Genomic DNA, 15,748 nt, shown 5'->3' with positions numbered 1-15,748 from the left:
GTTCCGAGAGCTTCCATGTTGGTGGACATACGGAGATTTGGGGACAGGATGTACTCCAGGAGGGCATGGAAACTCTGAGCCCTTTCTCCACATCTTGCCCTATACATCTCTTCCATCTGGCTCTTCCTCAAACTGGCCATCTAGCAAATACAATGCATTTCTGAGTTCTGCGAACCAGTCTAACAAATTAATAGGACCCAAAGAACGGGGTCATTGAAAGCCAGTCAGAAGCACAGCATCCGAAGCTGGGAGGGAGGAGCAGTTGTAGGACTGAGCCCTGAACCTGTGGGGGTCTGGTGCCATCTCTAGGTTGACAGTGTCAGAATTGAGGTGAATTGCAGGACACCCAGCTGGTGTCAGAAAATTGCTTGGTGGTAGACAACCCACCCCCCACATCATACTGGGAACAGACTTGTAAGGAGCCAAGATATTGGTGTGTGTAGGGGGGGAGGGGGTGGAGAAGGTAGGTCTCATGACGATCTGAAGGTAAGACCAGTATTTTTATCACAAAAAAAAAAAAAGAAAGAAATTTGAATTTGTAGGAGCACATCAACAAATTTGACAATGAGACCCCAGAGTCCCGATCTAGATAACACGATGACAGGCGGGAGAAGTCCTGATTTCAAACATTCAAATGTACATCCTGACTTTTTGGCTCAGAAAATTTGGTCACCATCACCACTCATAACACAGAAGACAATGTTCTGGCCTAAAAACGCTGAGTTCTGTGTTGCTAGTGATTGTCTCAGCTTCAACATAACTCTTCTAGATTATCTAAATTTACTCAAATTCAGGTAGCAAGACTTTGTCAGGTTCACTAGGATGAGTTAGCTTTAAAACACACCCCTTAGTTAACTTTAGACAAGAGTATTTATCAGAAAGGATGTCAAACAGAATATTCTTTTTTTTTTTTAGTATAATCTCTGTCTTTTTTTTTAATTGCAGTATAGTCCATTTACAATGCTGTGTCAGTTTCTGGTGTACAGCATAATGTTTCAGTCATCCATATACATACATATATTCCTTTTCATATTCTTTTTCATTATAGGTTACTACAAGATATTGAATATAGTTGCCTGTGCTCAGAATATTCTTCATTGCAGGACATTTGATGCTAAGATGATCTTTCTGACAATTAAATATATAGACTACTGTGCAGAAGTTATTCGGGTGTCAATTAAGAAGTTTCTGGTTATCAAAATCCTGGATAATAAGACGTTATTGTTTAAAAGTCTCAGTTTGCTTTTGAGAGAAACTGGGTACTATATAAAAAGATTCTTTGCTTTACAAAAATATTTACTAAGGCTGTGTTTAGGTAATGACTGCCTTTTACGAATTCAAACTACAATCATATGTATATAAGTTTTGTGGAAATAAATATTTGGAAACCCGCATGTGTTACATGAAAAGAGGTAGCCTTGAGCTAAAATTGCTCATGTATTATTCAAAACTCTCCCAATGCCAAGTACCAGAAACCCACTCAAAGTTGCCTCTGCAGAGTTTTCCAAAATTCACCACCTTGGAGTTTCCTGTCATACCTGGGTTCCAGGTGCAACACTATTATTGACCTTGTCTTGACTTTTTATTAAATTAAGCTTCCTGCTAAGCAGTAATGAAATTACAAGTGTCCATGTACTAGTTATGTTTTCTTTCTTTAGTGCACATTTAAATGAATATGTGGCTTTCAATCGTCAACTTGGTCCTACATATTCGACTGAAAAATCAGTCAGTGGTCTGAATGCCGTACTTTAAGGCATAGAAAGGTTTACTGGATGAATGGAGATCAGCCCTTTTTCTCACTGACAAATGTGGTATGTGACCTTGGCCAAGTCACCTGGTTTTTCTTGCTTCAATGTCCCCACTGGAAGAGGTGTATTAGCCTGCCCACTCCTCAAAAGAGTAATAACCCCCGGTGCCACTGACAATAGCATGAAGGGAGGTGGGAACGGACAACCGCCCATCCCAGGGTCAGGTGGGCTCCGGGTCCTCAGCCACTGGGCTCTGAAGGCCTCTTCTGGGCCGGGCCGTCTGAATGCAGGAGCCAGAGAAACTGAGCTTCCAGAGCTGTGAAGTTCACAAGCAGGCAGCTGGGGAGCTGGGAACTTTGAAAGACACTCAACGGCTTTTCTGGTTTTAAAATCTATTACAGATACATTAAGTAAACTTGGCTCTAATGAGGTAACTAAAGTCATTAAAACCCTGTGAGGATAAACCAGGGGCCGGGCTGCCAGAGGTTTAAAACCACATCCCCGAGAGTTGTCCACTAGCAGCCCAGCCAACGCCGTCCGTGTTCTTACTGCCCTGCTCTCAGTCTGTGGAATCCTAGAACCAGGTCATCACCCTCTCCTCACCTCTCCTCACCCTCACCTGCCATCTACCTGGGTCTCATGGGAAATGGGAACAAGATGAGGCTAAAGACACAGAGGCCTTTGGCTCAGTTGGGGCTCGTAAGGTGGGCTGTCCCCATGGTTGGATTCCCCCTGGCATGAATGAGGCTGCAGTCAACCTAGAGGAAGAAAACACATCACATCACACACCAGCAACCCTTGCCCCATACCCTTTGGTTGATAGAACGCAAAGTCTACATCCTTAAAAGATCTAGGGGTCTGGCCTAGGGTACAGGGTGGGGATAATTTCTACCTTATTAAAAAAGGTAACTTTATAAGGAGGGACCAAACTGTCAAACTATAGGTGCAAACGGCCAAACCAGGCAGACCCAGAGCTGCTACTTTAGGTGTGAGTGAATGGCGAAGATGACGTCACAAGGAGTCTTCCTTCCCTGTGCAGGTTGATCCTGAGGACATAATCCCTGCCTCAGAGGCCTGGCACTGGGACCCTCGGAAGGAGACACTCAGGGACATTAGCTATTATCTCATCCAGCCCCTGAGGTCACCGAGGAGAAAACATCCAGTTGTGAAGTGACTTCCCCAAGGTCACCCAGGTCATTAATGGCAGACCTAAGACCAGTGACCTTCCCAGAATACTGCAAAAGGACCTCAGCGTAGCAATCTCCGTGTGTGATGGTTCAAATGCAAAACTCAAAATAGCAAAATGACTGTGTGACCAAAAGTAAATTACTTAACCTCTCTGTGCCCTCGCATCTATAAAATCGAAGGCCAATTAAGGTAACACATGTAAAGTGCTCACTAAGCACCTTAACAGTGTAATAATCAACAAATGTTAGGTTTTTAAAGTTATTATTGGATAGCCCCAGGGTTTCAGCAGAATTACCACCTGTTCAACCCCTGAGTTGATAGACATCTGCCCCACTGCCCAAACACAGCAGCTCACAGAGCAGAGTCCAGTTTGGGAGTCACATAGGCTTGGATTTGGAACCTGGCTATCAGAACAAAATTGCGCAGACTGGGTAGCCTAGACAAGAGAAATTTATTTTCTCATAGTTCTGGAGGCTAGAAGTCTGAGATTAAGGTGTCAGCAGGGCTGGTTCCTTCTGAGGCCTCTCTTCTTTGGCCTCACGGATGGCCACCTTCTTCCTGTGTCCTCACATGCTTGTCTCAGGTGTCCTGATGTCTTCTTCTTTTAAGGACACTGGTCACACTGGATTAGGGCCAACAGGACCTCATTTTACCTTAACTACCTCTCAAAGGGCGCCATCTCCAAACACAGTCACATTCCAACATACTGGGGGTCAGGGCGACAACACACTTTTGGGGGGGACATGATTCAAGCCAGAACACTGTGGTGGATTATCTTTCTTCCTCTTTAGGGAAGGAGTATGTAGAGACTCACAGATCCTTACCAGGGCACTATGCTGTGCCGCACTGAACTGGTTTTGAGACCTGGAGAGATGTCCAAAGTGAGCAAATGCCCTTCCTCATTCTACAAAAATGCATTTTGCTTTGAAAAAAAAAAAAAGATCTGTGTTCCTGGAGCATGGATCCTGCGGCAGGCACTGGCCTGGCCGCCTGGCTCTGTGGGACATCCACAGATGACTCAGACTAGGATATGATCTTCAAGGTGCTCATGATCTCAGAGAGCAGATCAGGCAAGAATCCAAGGAAGGATGGGAGTGATGCTAAGTGCTCAGTGCGCTAAAGGTATACAGACCAACTGCTGGGATGGAGGAATAGGACAAAATTGACCATACGAGCAGAATGCAGAAGAGCCCAGAGGGGACGGATCTGCCCCAGGGGATTGAGTGGTCTTCCCGTGTCCTGGGCTGTTTGTTTGCAGAAGGGGATGATGGTGTGAGAGGGAAAGATGGTGTCCACCACACTTCTCCTGTGGCCTGCACTCCCTTGGATCAGAGTTTTCAGTTAGCAGGAGAATTAACTCTGCAGGATCCAAGATGTCTAAGCCATGCTCAGAGGCAACTTCGTCTCTCAATCTTCACAGCTGCCTGCAAAGGTGTCCATGGCTGCCACTCACCAGCCAGAACCTCAGCCTTTTAGGCATCTTACGGTCCTGCTGTCAGGGCCACCAGCAACATAGGCTCCCTCCCTCAGGATAATTCTGTCTGCCGGGGTTCTCCACCTGGCCGCAGTGATAGGAAAGCTGAGGACTACTGGGGGAGAGGGCATAGAACCCACCTGTTGAGACCACACAAAAGACGTCCATGGGACACCTAGGGTCCTATGCACCCACATTGTCTACAAGTTAAGAAATCATAATTACTAGAAAAGGCAAAACTCTAGTGAAAGAAAGCAGATTAATTGCCGGAGCCAGGGGATGGCTTTGTTTTTCTTTTTTTATACCTCAACTATATGGAGGTATAAAAAATTTTATCTCAATAAAGCTGATACCTCCCCAAATAAATAAAATCATATTGAAACTTGGCGAGGCAAACATTAATCATTGCTTACCCAATCATCACTCCCCTCTCATTTCCTTGGAGGCAGTGCTCACCTCTTTCTATAGATGAGGCAGAAAACACCAGGATTTCCTTTCTCAGCCTCCATGGTGCTGAGGCATGGGTATTTATAACCCATGGGTATTTCTCTTCAATGGAACTTGACAGGAAAGTCTAGCAGGGGATCCTGGGAAAGGTTTTCATGCCTGATCAATTAAGATACAAGGATGGCATAGCCACTGTGGAAAACAGTATGGAGGTTTCTCAAAAAACCAGAAATAGAACTACCCAGATGACCCAGCAATTCCACTCCCGGGTATATATCTGAAAAAAACAAAAACACTACTTCGAAAAGATACATGTACCCCAAAGTCCATAGCAGTACCACTGACAACTGCCAAGATATAGAAGCAACCTAAGTGTCCGTTAACAGACGAATAGATAAAGAAGATGTGGTATACCTAGACAGTGGAATACTACTCAGCCAGAAAAAAGAATGAAATGTTGCCATTTGCAGCAACATGGATGGGCTTGGAGGATATTATGCTAAGTGAAATAAGTCAGTCAGAGAAAGACAAATACTGTATGTTATTACTTATATGTGGAGTCTAAAAAAATACAATAAACTAGTGAATATAACAAAAAAAAAAGAAGCAGATTCACAGATATTGACAACAAACTAGTGGTTACCAGTGGGGAGAGAGCAGGGGGAGGGAGAAGAGGAGAAATTGGGTATTCTTCCAGAATCCCTGACCCTCACCACTGGGCCCTGTCAGGAGTGCACATCCGGGCATCCACCTGGGTGATGCAAAGGCAACTGGTGTTCCTTACAACCCAACACGGCACCTGGTGAATATACGAACCCCACAGACACCAGCCGACCAATTAGCCCAAAGGAGCAGAAAGTTTTGCTTCCTAAGAGAGCCCAGGGTGCTGTCGACAGATGCCGAGAGACAGATAAAACGCGTGCTCGGGAAGAAACACTGTCATTGTGAACACCCACCTGTTTGGTGACACATCAAGATGTGGATTGTCCAGCAGGCCACTTTCTTGATCTCATGGTTCAAACTCATGGTACGTATTTCAGCAAACAGCCCTTATGGCAAAGGCCTGTGGGTTCTTAGCTCATGGTGAGACGGTGACATTGCGTACCTCAGGGGAAGTCCCTGTAAGGGACTGGCATAGGGAATGTCAGCTCCACGCCTTCCGGATGGAACTACACACATCCCTCTGAATAACTTGAGGGCTCAATTGTCACAACTACAGTTAGGCATTTCCATGTCTCTGCCTCCCTGTCTCTCTCCCTTGAAGAAGTTACTTTTATTTAGTAACACATACAGAGAACACCTAGCACTGTGTCCGGCATGTAACAGACACTCAGTAAACGTCAGCGCCCTGCGTCAGACTCCTGAGTCACTTACATGTAAACTGAAACATATTCCGAGCGTTGGAGGAAGGAGCTTGCTTTTCTAGTCATAATCTGAGAAACACTGAGCCAAAGCTTCTCAAAACTTCTACATCACAGCCAGCTCAGCAAAACTTGCATCTCATCTTCAAAAGCTCCCTCTGTGCTAAATAAGTTGGGATGGGAAGTTGGCTGGATTCTCACAGAGTCTTAGCTTGACAAATTAAGCCCCTTCCAGCAAAAGTGAGCAGGATGGGGAAAGGCTTAAGGTATCTCTCACAACAGCCACAGGGGCGATGCATGGGCAGGGCCTGAGGCTCATTGCAGGCCTTGGCAGCTTCTCAGAAAGCAGCACGCTCCTGACCATGGGAGGCTTTTGGGCAAGTGCTAACGGACTCAGGATTCCCACACCAGGTAGGAGATCCACTCGGTGACCTCTAAGATGTCTCCCAAGTTTGAAATTCTAGGATGATCTTGAGTCTTTGGGGGACCAGTGGCAGCTGGAACCTGTATAGGGCACCCTGAGAGAGAACCTGGCCAGACGCCTTATCTGTAAAGATCAGGCCTGAGTAAACAGCACGGGAGAACGTTCTAGTCTTCCAGGATGAGCTTGTCTGCAGGCTTCTGCTAAGAGACGAAGCCCGAGGGCAGGCATAGCCCTTCTCCACAGCCATACACACCTTCACCGGTGTGCAAGGGTCTCAAAGGCCCTTTTCAAAGTTTCCCACCAAGGCCTCTCCCTCCTCCTCCTCTCCCAGGTCACCTGGGTCCTGCAGCATCTCTTCAAGGTAGAGACCCAAGTCAGTGAAGGGTAAAGAGCCCTCTAGAATCTTCCCAGCTCCCCCAAGAGCCTGGAGCCCACAGGCTGGGGGCCCCTGGCCCAAAAAGGCTTTATATGCTAACTCTGCCTCTTGGGGACCTCTGGACCACATGTATAGTGACATCCAAAGCCACAACAGGCCTGAGGTTTCGAGTTTCCAGGGAAGACTTTTCCCCATCCCAATCTCCCCCTGCCCTGCTTCCATGCCAGTGGATGAACATCTCCTCCGTCCTCTCCAAGCCTGCAAACCTCTGCAGGAGCCCATTTGAGGCAGGGCCCTCCATGCCACCTCCCAGTCTCACCTTGGGCCCTGGAGGAGGATTTGTCAGGACTCATGTGCCTTTGGTTCTGAGACCCCCTCAACATGCCCACAGCTGCCTCCACCCCCAGGCCTGGCCTAACATCAGTGCAAGCTCACTGTCCACGCTCACTTTTGAGTTCCCTGGGAGATCTGCCTTACATCCGAGGAGCTCAGCTCTTCTTTGAAAGGATGCTAGTCGTATTTCATACAGCATTTCTAGGTGCTTGGTAGTTGGAAGGTTGTCAAGATTTCCACTTCGCTATGGTACTAAAAATATTCCAAATCAGTGTTGGGATCCCCTCTTTGGACTTGTTCACCGGGACCTTCCCTGGCTGACCTCCTGCCCCAAACAGCTAACTCTGGCCACATCCCTGCAGATCCAAATACGTATGATGAACGCCTACTATATGCCAGGCACGACCTTAGGTCCAGAGGACTCAAAAACGAAAAGATTGGAGCACTGCCCAAAATACAGCAGCTCTATAAAAACGCAGCGTGGCAGGAAGAGAAGGACCCGCAGCCCTCTTCCCTTTAATATGCATCCTATTTGCCCAGGTAATTACAGCTTTTTCGTGGCTTCAAATGTCCATATCTTGCCTCCCAACTGGACTGTCTGCTCCTTCGAAGTGCATCCAGGTCTCCCCTGCCCTCTACTCAAGCCCTGAGGGCCTGGGACAGGGCTCTGCTCACCAGGGATGCTGAAAATGACAATGCCTCTCCCCTAACTCACTCTAATGCTTCCAGCTGAAGTGCGATTCTGCCAGCTGGGCCTCCAGCATGACACAGCATCCCCGCCCGGCTTCCCTGACGACAGCAGCCCGGAGTCACAAAGGATTCTCTGACAATGGGAGGAAGAGGTCTTCTTATTGTCTACAGCAGCCCCCCGCCACAGTCACTTTCAACGGCAAACCCTGTACCCACTCCCAGAACTGTAGCTCCTGCCCACATCTGCTTCCTCCTCCGGCATCTACCCGGCCCATCGTATCGTCTGGAAGGCAGCTCCATTAGACTATCCTGCCAGTAATTCAAATTTATCACATCTAACGTTAAACTCACCACGATCCTTCTTCTCGTCCTAACCCCAGCAGACCTGCTCCAGCAACCAGAAGTTCACAGCCCAGTAAAGGCCGCCGTCCACTGAGTCGGCGAGGCCAGAAATCTGGGAGTCACTGGGACTCCTCCCTTCCCCCCAAAGCTAAGCAATCACTTTACTCCCCAAATGTTTTTAATATATGACCTGCCCCCATCCTCATACGCACCGCCCTGGTTCCAGGCCTCATCCCCGGTGTCCCGGATGCTGCATGGAGCCTGCTGTCATTGCCTCATCAGCCCAGTGGCTGCCTGGTTCCTAGTCATGTCCCTTTCTGGTCCCTGGCTGTGTGCCTGGACTCTGCTTAAAGCCCCATCCTCCATGCTGAAGGGCGAGGGCCTCAGCCAGGCGCACAGGCTCCTCAGAGCTGGGCTCTGTATGCCTCCCGGTCTTGTGCCTGACCTCCCTGCTGCTGCCCCTTCCTACACCAGGCAGCCTCAGGCCTCCATGCCTTCGCACCCACTGTCCCTTCCTCCTGAATGCCCTCCCTCTGTCTCCTCTCCTGGCTAATTCCTTTTCACACCTTCAGATTCAGCTCCTGTGTTGTCTCTCTTAGGAAGCCCTCTCTGATCTCTGAGGCTGGAACAGGTAGCCCTTGTCTGTACGGGAACTTTCTCCACCACTGCGCGCACCACACCATGCAGAATTTAACCGCTTAAGTGTTGGTCTCTCCTGTGAGACAGTGGGCTCTCTGAAGGCAGGAGGGCTGTGCCTATTCACCGTTGTGGCTCCAGGCGAAGAAAGAGCCCCCCTCTGACTGCGGGGTCCACCCGACCTCCTCAATCAGCTCCACCCCCACCAAGCACACATACATTTCTCCTTCGCCCCTTTTGGGCCACTGCCCGGGCTGAAAACCTCTGCCAGGTCTGCCTCAACCCCAGACCTACCCCCAAATTCACCTCTTCCATGAAATCATCCCAAATGGGCCCCAGTCCACATATCACTGCTATGATAACTGCCTCCCATACTTTATCCATCCTACCCCCTGGGTAAGTTAGCACTTGGGGCTGGCTCTGTAGTTGGATATGAGCCAGCAGTGGACACAAAGAAGCTCCAAAAAGTTGGAAGCCCCCCCACTTACAAAACTGTAATGATGCTATGCCATGGTGGGCCACTTCAGTCCCAGGTCACTGGATTCGAAGGCTGAAGCCTTGCGGTCAGATCCCTGCTCTACTACTTACTTGTGACTTGGGCATGTCACTAACTGTGGTAGCTCAGTTTCCCCATCTGCAAAATGGGAATAATGCTAACAGCCTCCCAGGGCTAATTTAAAAAGCAGATGAGATAATCTGTGTGAAATCCTTCATAAGATGCAAAGCCAAGTCAAGTGTAAGGTATTAAAACAGACTCCAATGCCAACCAACCTGCCTCCGACCCGGGTAGTTCTTATCTTTACTTGAGTCGGGTGAGAATCAAATGAAATCTGTGGACCCTCCTAGAAAAATGCACATATATAACAGCTTTGCAAACACTTCCAGGAGGTTCCTGAGGACTTTGCCACAGGAAGGGAAGGTCACAGACCAAACTTAAGAGTGCTGGAAGGCCCCAAATATATGCCATCATCCAGATTCCTGGGCACCAAAGATCAAAGACAGGGCAAGGAAGGCCAGTCTTGAAGGAGAGAAATCCCAAGACTAAAAGATGAATTCCAGGGTCTTTCCTGGAACCAAAAGAAAGAAGAAGATATAGCATTTTCACTTTATGAAGTAAGAAAAGCATCATAGTACAGAAAAAGATTAAATGAGGCATCAAAATTTAGGAGTTCTTGTTCCGCACTGCCAAGAGCTCCCCATTATTGTGGGTGAGTCCCTTCACCTCTCTGGGCCTCAGGTCTTCACAAGGAGATCAGCTCATCGACAAGGCCCTTCCCAGCTCCGGGTGCCTAGATCTGAGGACGTGTCTGTTCTCAGCCTGTTCTGAACAACCACAGATCTGGCCTGGGTTTAATTCAGAAATAACAGGCAGATGTCGATAGTCAGCATGGTGGTAATTCAGGGAGGCTACCACCACCGAATTGTTCTAAATTAAATTGCATGCAGGATGAGGCAGCAGGGCAGAAGAGCAAAGCCTGAATGTGAGCGGCCGAGCTCAGGTGGCCAGTGAGTCAGCAGTGAGGCCCAGAGGTAGAGATCCCCCCAAAAGAGCATCACAAGGGGCGGCCACATTACCGGGTAAGCTATGCAAAAGTGCCATCACGTTTGGAGACTTCCCAAAAACTGCAATTTGCCAGTCTGTTTGTACCTCCTGTTCTCTCTCTGGGCTCAGGATTCTCTCCCCATCCTAACCACCACCTCCTGCTTCCGCCTTCATGATCTGAGCTGCAAACAACAGAACCTTAAAACAAGGGCAGTGGACCCCCAAAACTGAGATAAAATTGGAGGACAGGGTCACGGACCTCAGAAGTGAGTCTGGGAACGAATAGTTAAAAAGCAGACTCATATTAGAATATCTACACAGACCTGTAAGACAGAAACTACTAAACTCAGACAGAGCCTGAGTGAGACCTTGACCAAAGCCACATCCTATCACTGAAGATAGCCTATCACAGCCCGTCATGGGGCAGGAGCTGGGGCAGGACCATGGAGAAAAACCTGTCAGCTCCTCATGCTTAGCAGATGAACCTGGTTGACTTTAGGGTCATTTCTCACTAGCTGCCAAACTTCTATAGAAGGACATATTTTCAGGGCCCACCTGGGAGGTTCCAAATAGTCTGAAGTTCAGAGGAACAAGTGACATAAGGCTCTTCTTCCTCAGTTGCTTCTTTCTGCCTTTGCTCTAGCTTAGGGACTGGCACCATGAGTCCCTTGCAACCAACATACATGAAACTAAGTCCCAGGGTGAGTGCTCTAAAATATTTATGATTTATTCCCTCCTGTTGGCTCTGAATCATCTGTTTTATTGTACTGCAGCTTAGCTGTTTCTTTCTGTGTCCCAAACATAGTAGCAGATCTAGCCTAAGCTAGGTGCCCAGTAAACATTTGCTGGACTTAAAAATCTTATATTTACCTCCACAGCTAGAAGACGTTTTTGGCAAGCAGAGCTGGTAAATTAAATTTTCTTTGAACGCACTTCAAGATGCACAAACATGTATGTGCTCAGTACATACCTGTGAATGAGTAGTTGATTAGCTGGTCAAAACTAATCATCCTCCATGCTGTGTCTGAGAACCTTCATGTGCATGAACGCTGAGAAATACACACAAGTATGTAGGAGCTCTTTGTTCTTTTCCAGGCTTTCCCATCCCTGAAGATACAGGAGTGCTGTATGGTTTCTCAGGAGCTACACTTTAAATCCATGGTTTTGGAGCCAGTAACTAAAGAATAAATTTTGGTTTCAATAAGGACCCCCATGAACACACCCATGGGAACACAGGTATGTGTTGCAGAAACATGTATTTATCCACATGCATTTATTATATGCAGGTATGATTCTGGTATATACTGGGTGCATTAAAGCTGACAATCATTCAAGAGCAAATTATCAGATGAGTGATAACAACGGCAATGCAGACTTCTGCTTTTTAATGCCTATTCTCATTAGGACTGGTAGCAAATCAAAAGGTGTTTTTGACAAAGAATAAATGCCACAATTTACCTTCCTTTCTCAGGTTCAGTACTTCCTGGGGTTCCAAGACCTACTCTTAAAAAAAAAAAGTGGCCACTATTTAAATTAAAAGCCATAGACTGAACTCACAGAGAGGACGCAGGGAAGTCACATCACTTTTGAGCCTCAGTGTGCTATTCTGTAAAATGGGGCTAATACCCCCCTACCTCACAGGACCCTCTTAAAAAATGCGCCGATACAAGATGGGGGTGGGGTGGGGGGGGAGAACAGCCCTGTAAAGTCATACAAACACATTATTCTAGCAATCTGTGAATTACTAATGACACTGTACCGCAGAATGCGTTACAAAATTGCTGCCTCCCAGCGTACATTATCCAGGACAGACACCTGACACAGCAGATGAGATGATCTGTGTGTAAATCGAATCCTGTTTCAAATACTCAAAAAGGGAGCTTCCTCAGGCAACCAGAGGGCATCCTGTGAGGGACCGGACATCTAACGTCTGCTCAGTGCGTTCTGTTCCAGTAAAATTGGGTTTTCTTGAAAGCCAGGCAGTTTCCGAGCATGCTCGGAGCCGGGATCCCTGAGGTTTTTGGCCCAGACCCCGCGCTGGACAGGAGGAACCGGGCCTACGGCCCCTCCCCGCCCTCTGGGCGGCTCCTTCCTCTCTCCAGCTCGGGCGGCAGCGGCGCTGGTGCTGTGTCACTTTCGCCCTCTGGAGCCTCCTGTCGCCACGGAGCCCGCAGCTCCAGCGGCTTCCTCCTTGTGCGAGCGGGCCCCTAGCCTGGGAGAGAACCCCCAGACCGCAGAGACCCAGCGCCGAGCGGAAAGAGCCGGCAAAGGCGTGCAGTAGGCTGAGCACCCGGCAGCGGCACAGGCGGCGGCGGCGGCACAGGCGGCAGCGCCTGGCTGGGCCCGGGGCCGGGCAGGCCATGCAGCCTTTGGCCCTCACTACCTCCTGGAGGAAAAACGAGGGGAGTGGGGGGCACAGTGCGCGCTGATTCTTTATCTGCTTAGGCAGCGGCAGGCTGCCTGCGGCCAAGGGTCAACCGAGGTGGGGGGGGGGGGCGACACTCGCGCACCCGCGGCTCCTCCAGGCCCAGTCAGACCAGCCCCCCGCGCCACCGAGTAGGCACTCAGCCCTCTGGGTCAGGGGGCGTCTGGGGCCAAAAGGAAAGGACTGCGGCGTGTCTCCGGACAGGGACTCCCTCACGTACCCCGCGCACACATAACCCTAGGGTCTCCCCGGGCCCCCAGCCGCACGATCCTCTCTCCAAGTAACCCCGGCGCGAGCGCGGACACACGCACGACTACGAGCCCTGGCGGGACCGATCCCCGCGGGAGATCGCGGCCCACGCTCGTCCTCACTACGCCGCGATCTGCGGTCCCCGCCCCCCCAACACACACACGCAAGAGCGGTGTGTACACACACAAACAGCTGGGCGGAGGAGACGACGCCTCTCTTCTCGGGGTGGGGATGCACACCGCGGCGCCGGCCACCCCTCCCCTTCACACGCCGCACCCCCTTCTCTGTTCACACCTGCCCCTCACCCCCAAGTGTGAAAACTCCACAAAACCAAACAGCAAACGCCGAGCCCCTGAGGGGCTCAGACCCCCGACTGTCATTTAACGTCAATGGAGAGAGGTACCCAACTCAGACGCGCAGTCCCCGGGACGCCTCCTCCAGTTGCACTCAGGCTCCGGAACGCGGCCCTCAGGGGCACCAGACCTCCGCCGCAGACCAGCCACCGCCCCCTGCCCGTCGCCCCCCACCCCCACCCCTACCACAGCGTCCGGGACAGTCACCTCCTTGCTGAAGAACCCGAGCTGGAGCCCACTCCACTCCGGCTCGGGTCACCCGCCACCGCGAGCTGGCTTTTCCGAGCCTGTCAACTTAACCCCGGCTCCGCCGGACGGATCTATCCTCCAAGCCCAATTACACCGCGGCGACAGGAATAACAATTTTTAAAAAGCCAACAGAATCACCGCTGTGGGGAATGTCCAAAGCTGCGACCGCAATGGATCCACCGATCCGGTTTCCTCCTCTGTTCCCATCCCCCGCGCCCCCGCGGCCCGCGGGCTCACCGGGGACGGAGGGAGGGTGCAGACTGTCTAGACGACAGACATCCCCGCGCCCGTGGGGAAGGGCGCGCACACACACTCACTCACACGCGGCCGCTGCCACAGACACAATCAGTCACCAGAGGAGGGAGGGGCGGCGCGGAGACACTCTCCCCGGGCCCCTCCGGGAGCCGCGAGCGCAGCAGCCTCCGGCCCGTAGCTGCCACCCGGAGCCGCGCTCCCTACCTCTGCCCAAAGCTCGGTCAGAACAGCTGCAAGTTTGGCCGGTACTAAACCAACTGCTTGATGCAGCAAATGCGGGCTTCAAAACAAAAGGGAGAGGAATCACGCTCGCTCTCGTCCTCCCCCCAGGTCGGAATCCGGCACACGACAGCGGCCACACAGCGCGGCTCAGCGCGAGCCGGGCTCCAGCCGTAAGCCCCTCAAGAACCCCCCTCCTCACTGGAGCCCCAGGGCTACGGCTGCCCTACGCGCGGGGAAACTAGCAGGGAAGGGGCAAACCTGGGCAGGGGGGCGAGATCGGGCAGTGCGGTCCTGGACAGAGGCGGGGACGCTGAATGGGCGCGGACGCCTGGCTGCCCCGGGAGCAGGGAGGGCGGAAGGGGGCTAATTGTTGGGGGCGGTTTTCCCGGATTTATCTATAAACACGCGCACGTCACGCAGCCCTCCTCGCGGGTCCCCGAATCGATCCGCAAGCGGAGATGACTAAAATAGGGGGGCCGACGGGGGGATGCTCACCTCAGGGTTCCTCAGGCCGCCTCTCCGAGCCGGAGTCGGGGTGTGGGGGGAGGGGGCAGGGAAGGAGAAGGGAGGGAGGAGGCTCGGGAGAGCCGACTACTGCCGCGAGTTCCGCGCGTCCCGGCCGCCGAGGGGCTCCGGCGCCCCAGCGCAAAAACCCAGCCGAGAGGGGAGGGAGGGAGGGAAGGGAAAGAGGGAGGGAGGGGCGGGGGGGGGGGAAGGAGTAGAGGAAAGAAAAAAAAAATGATCCCTGCTCTGACACAGGGAAAGAGAATGTAGGAGAGTGACGTCCAGTCCCCGCCCTCCCCTCCGGCCACGTGCAAAGACTTGAAAGGAAAGAGGGCGGCGGGAGGCCTGCTGGGTAATGTAGTTCGTCTTTCTTTCCCGGGATGGCGGGCCCTGGAGATCTGGGCGCCGCCGGGACGCCGGGGACGCGGCCAGAGCAGGAGAGACAGCCCAGTCTAGCCACGCCAAAGCCTGCCGCCCAACGCCCGCTCCTCTCCCCGCACGCGCTGGCGCGGCCCTGGGTGGGGACCCCTGAGTGGGGAGAACTCGGGGCTTAGGCGCGGTCCAGGCTTGTAGGGAAAAATTTGGTTTCAGGAACAGGACGGCTTTAAGAATGAGGACTTCCTTGCTCTAAGTGCTATGTCCGTCCTAATGGCAGATAAAAGGGAGCTTTGTGTACGCACTGGACGGCTCAAGTGTAGTTATTAACGCTGCATTAAATGCCGACGTCTGTTATTGAGATGCATATGTTATAATTAACATTTGAACATCTCTGTAGCAGGGGCGGGATGTTGTAATTAGATATGCACTTTGCAACCGATTAATTTTCCATTGGCCATGCTAAGGGCTAAGTCAGGGGACGCGGTGGCTGGGAGAATTCAATGCAATGGATAATTCAGTAATCACTTAACCAAATCACCACTGTTTTCTGA

At 51.0% G+C, this 15,748-nt stretch overlaps 1 protein-coding gene across 9 annotated transcripts in view; it reads right to left on the bottom strand.

Moving 5' to 3' along the window:
• The window catches only part of CTIF (cap binding complex dependent translation initiation factor), a 283,059-nt gene extending 268,042 nt beyond the window's left edge, over nucleotides 1–15,017 (bottom strand). For 5 of the 9 annotated variants that reach the window (XM_074355338.1, XM_074355344.1, XM_074355345.1 and 2 more), the window contains exon 1: nucleotides 14,811–15,017. The gene's annotated coding sequence lies outside the window, so the exon portion shown is untranslated. Of the gene's footprint in view, nucleotides 1–11,532; nucleotides 11,740–13,796; nucleotides 13,945–14,297; nucleotides 14,319–14,573; nucleotides 14,630–14,810 lie in introns of those variants that run through there. The other 4 variants (XM_074355340.1, XM_074355342.1, XM_074355343.1 and 1 more) reach the window with 4 other exon arrangements.
• Between the last annotated feature and the right edge of the window lie 731 nt (nucleotides 15,018–15,748).

The sequence above is a fragment of the Camelus bactrianus genome, chromosome 30 (genome assembly GCF_048773025.1).
Source record: "Camelus bactrianus isolate YW-2024 breed Bactrian camel chromosome 30, ASM4877302v1, whole genome shotgun sequence".
NCBI lineage: Eukaryota > Metazoa > Chordata > Mammalia > Artiodactyla > Camelidae > Camelus > Camelus bactrianus.
The sequence above is the reverse complement of the archived record's forward strand: the minus strand, read 5'-3'. Positions and strand labels throughout refer to the sequence as shown.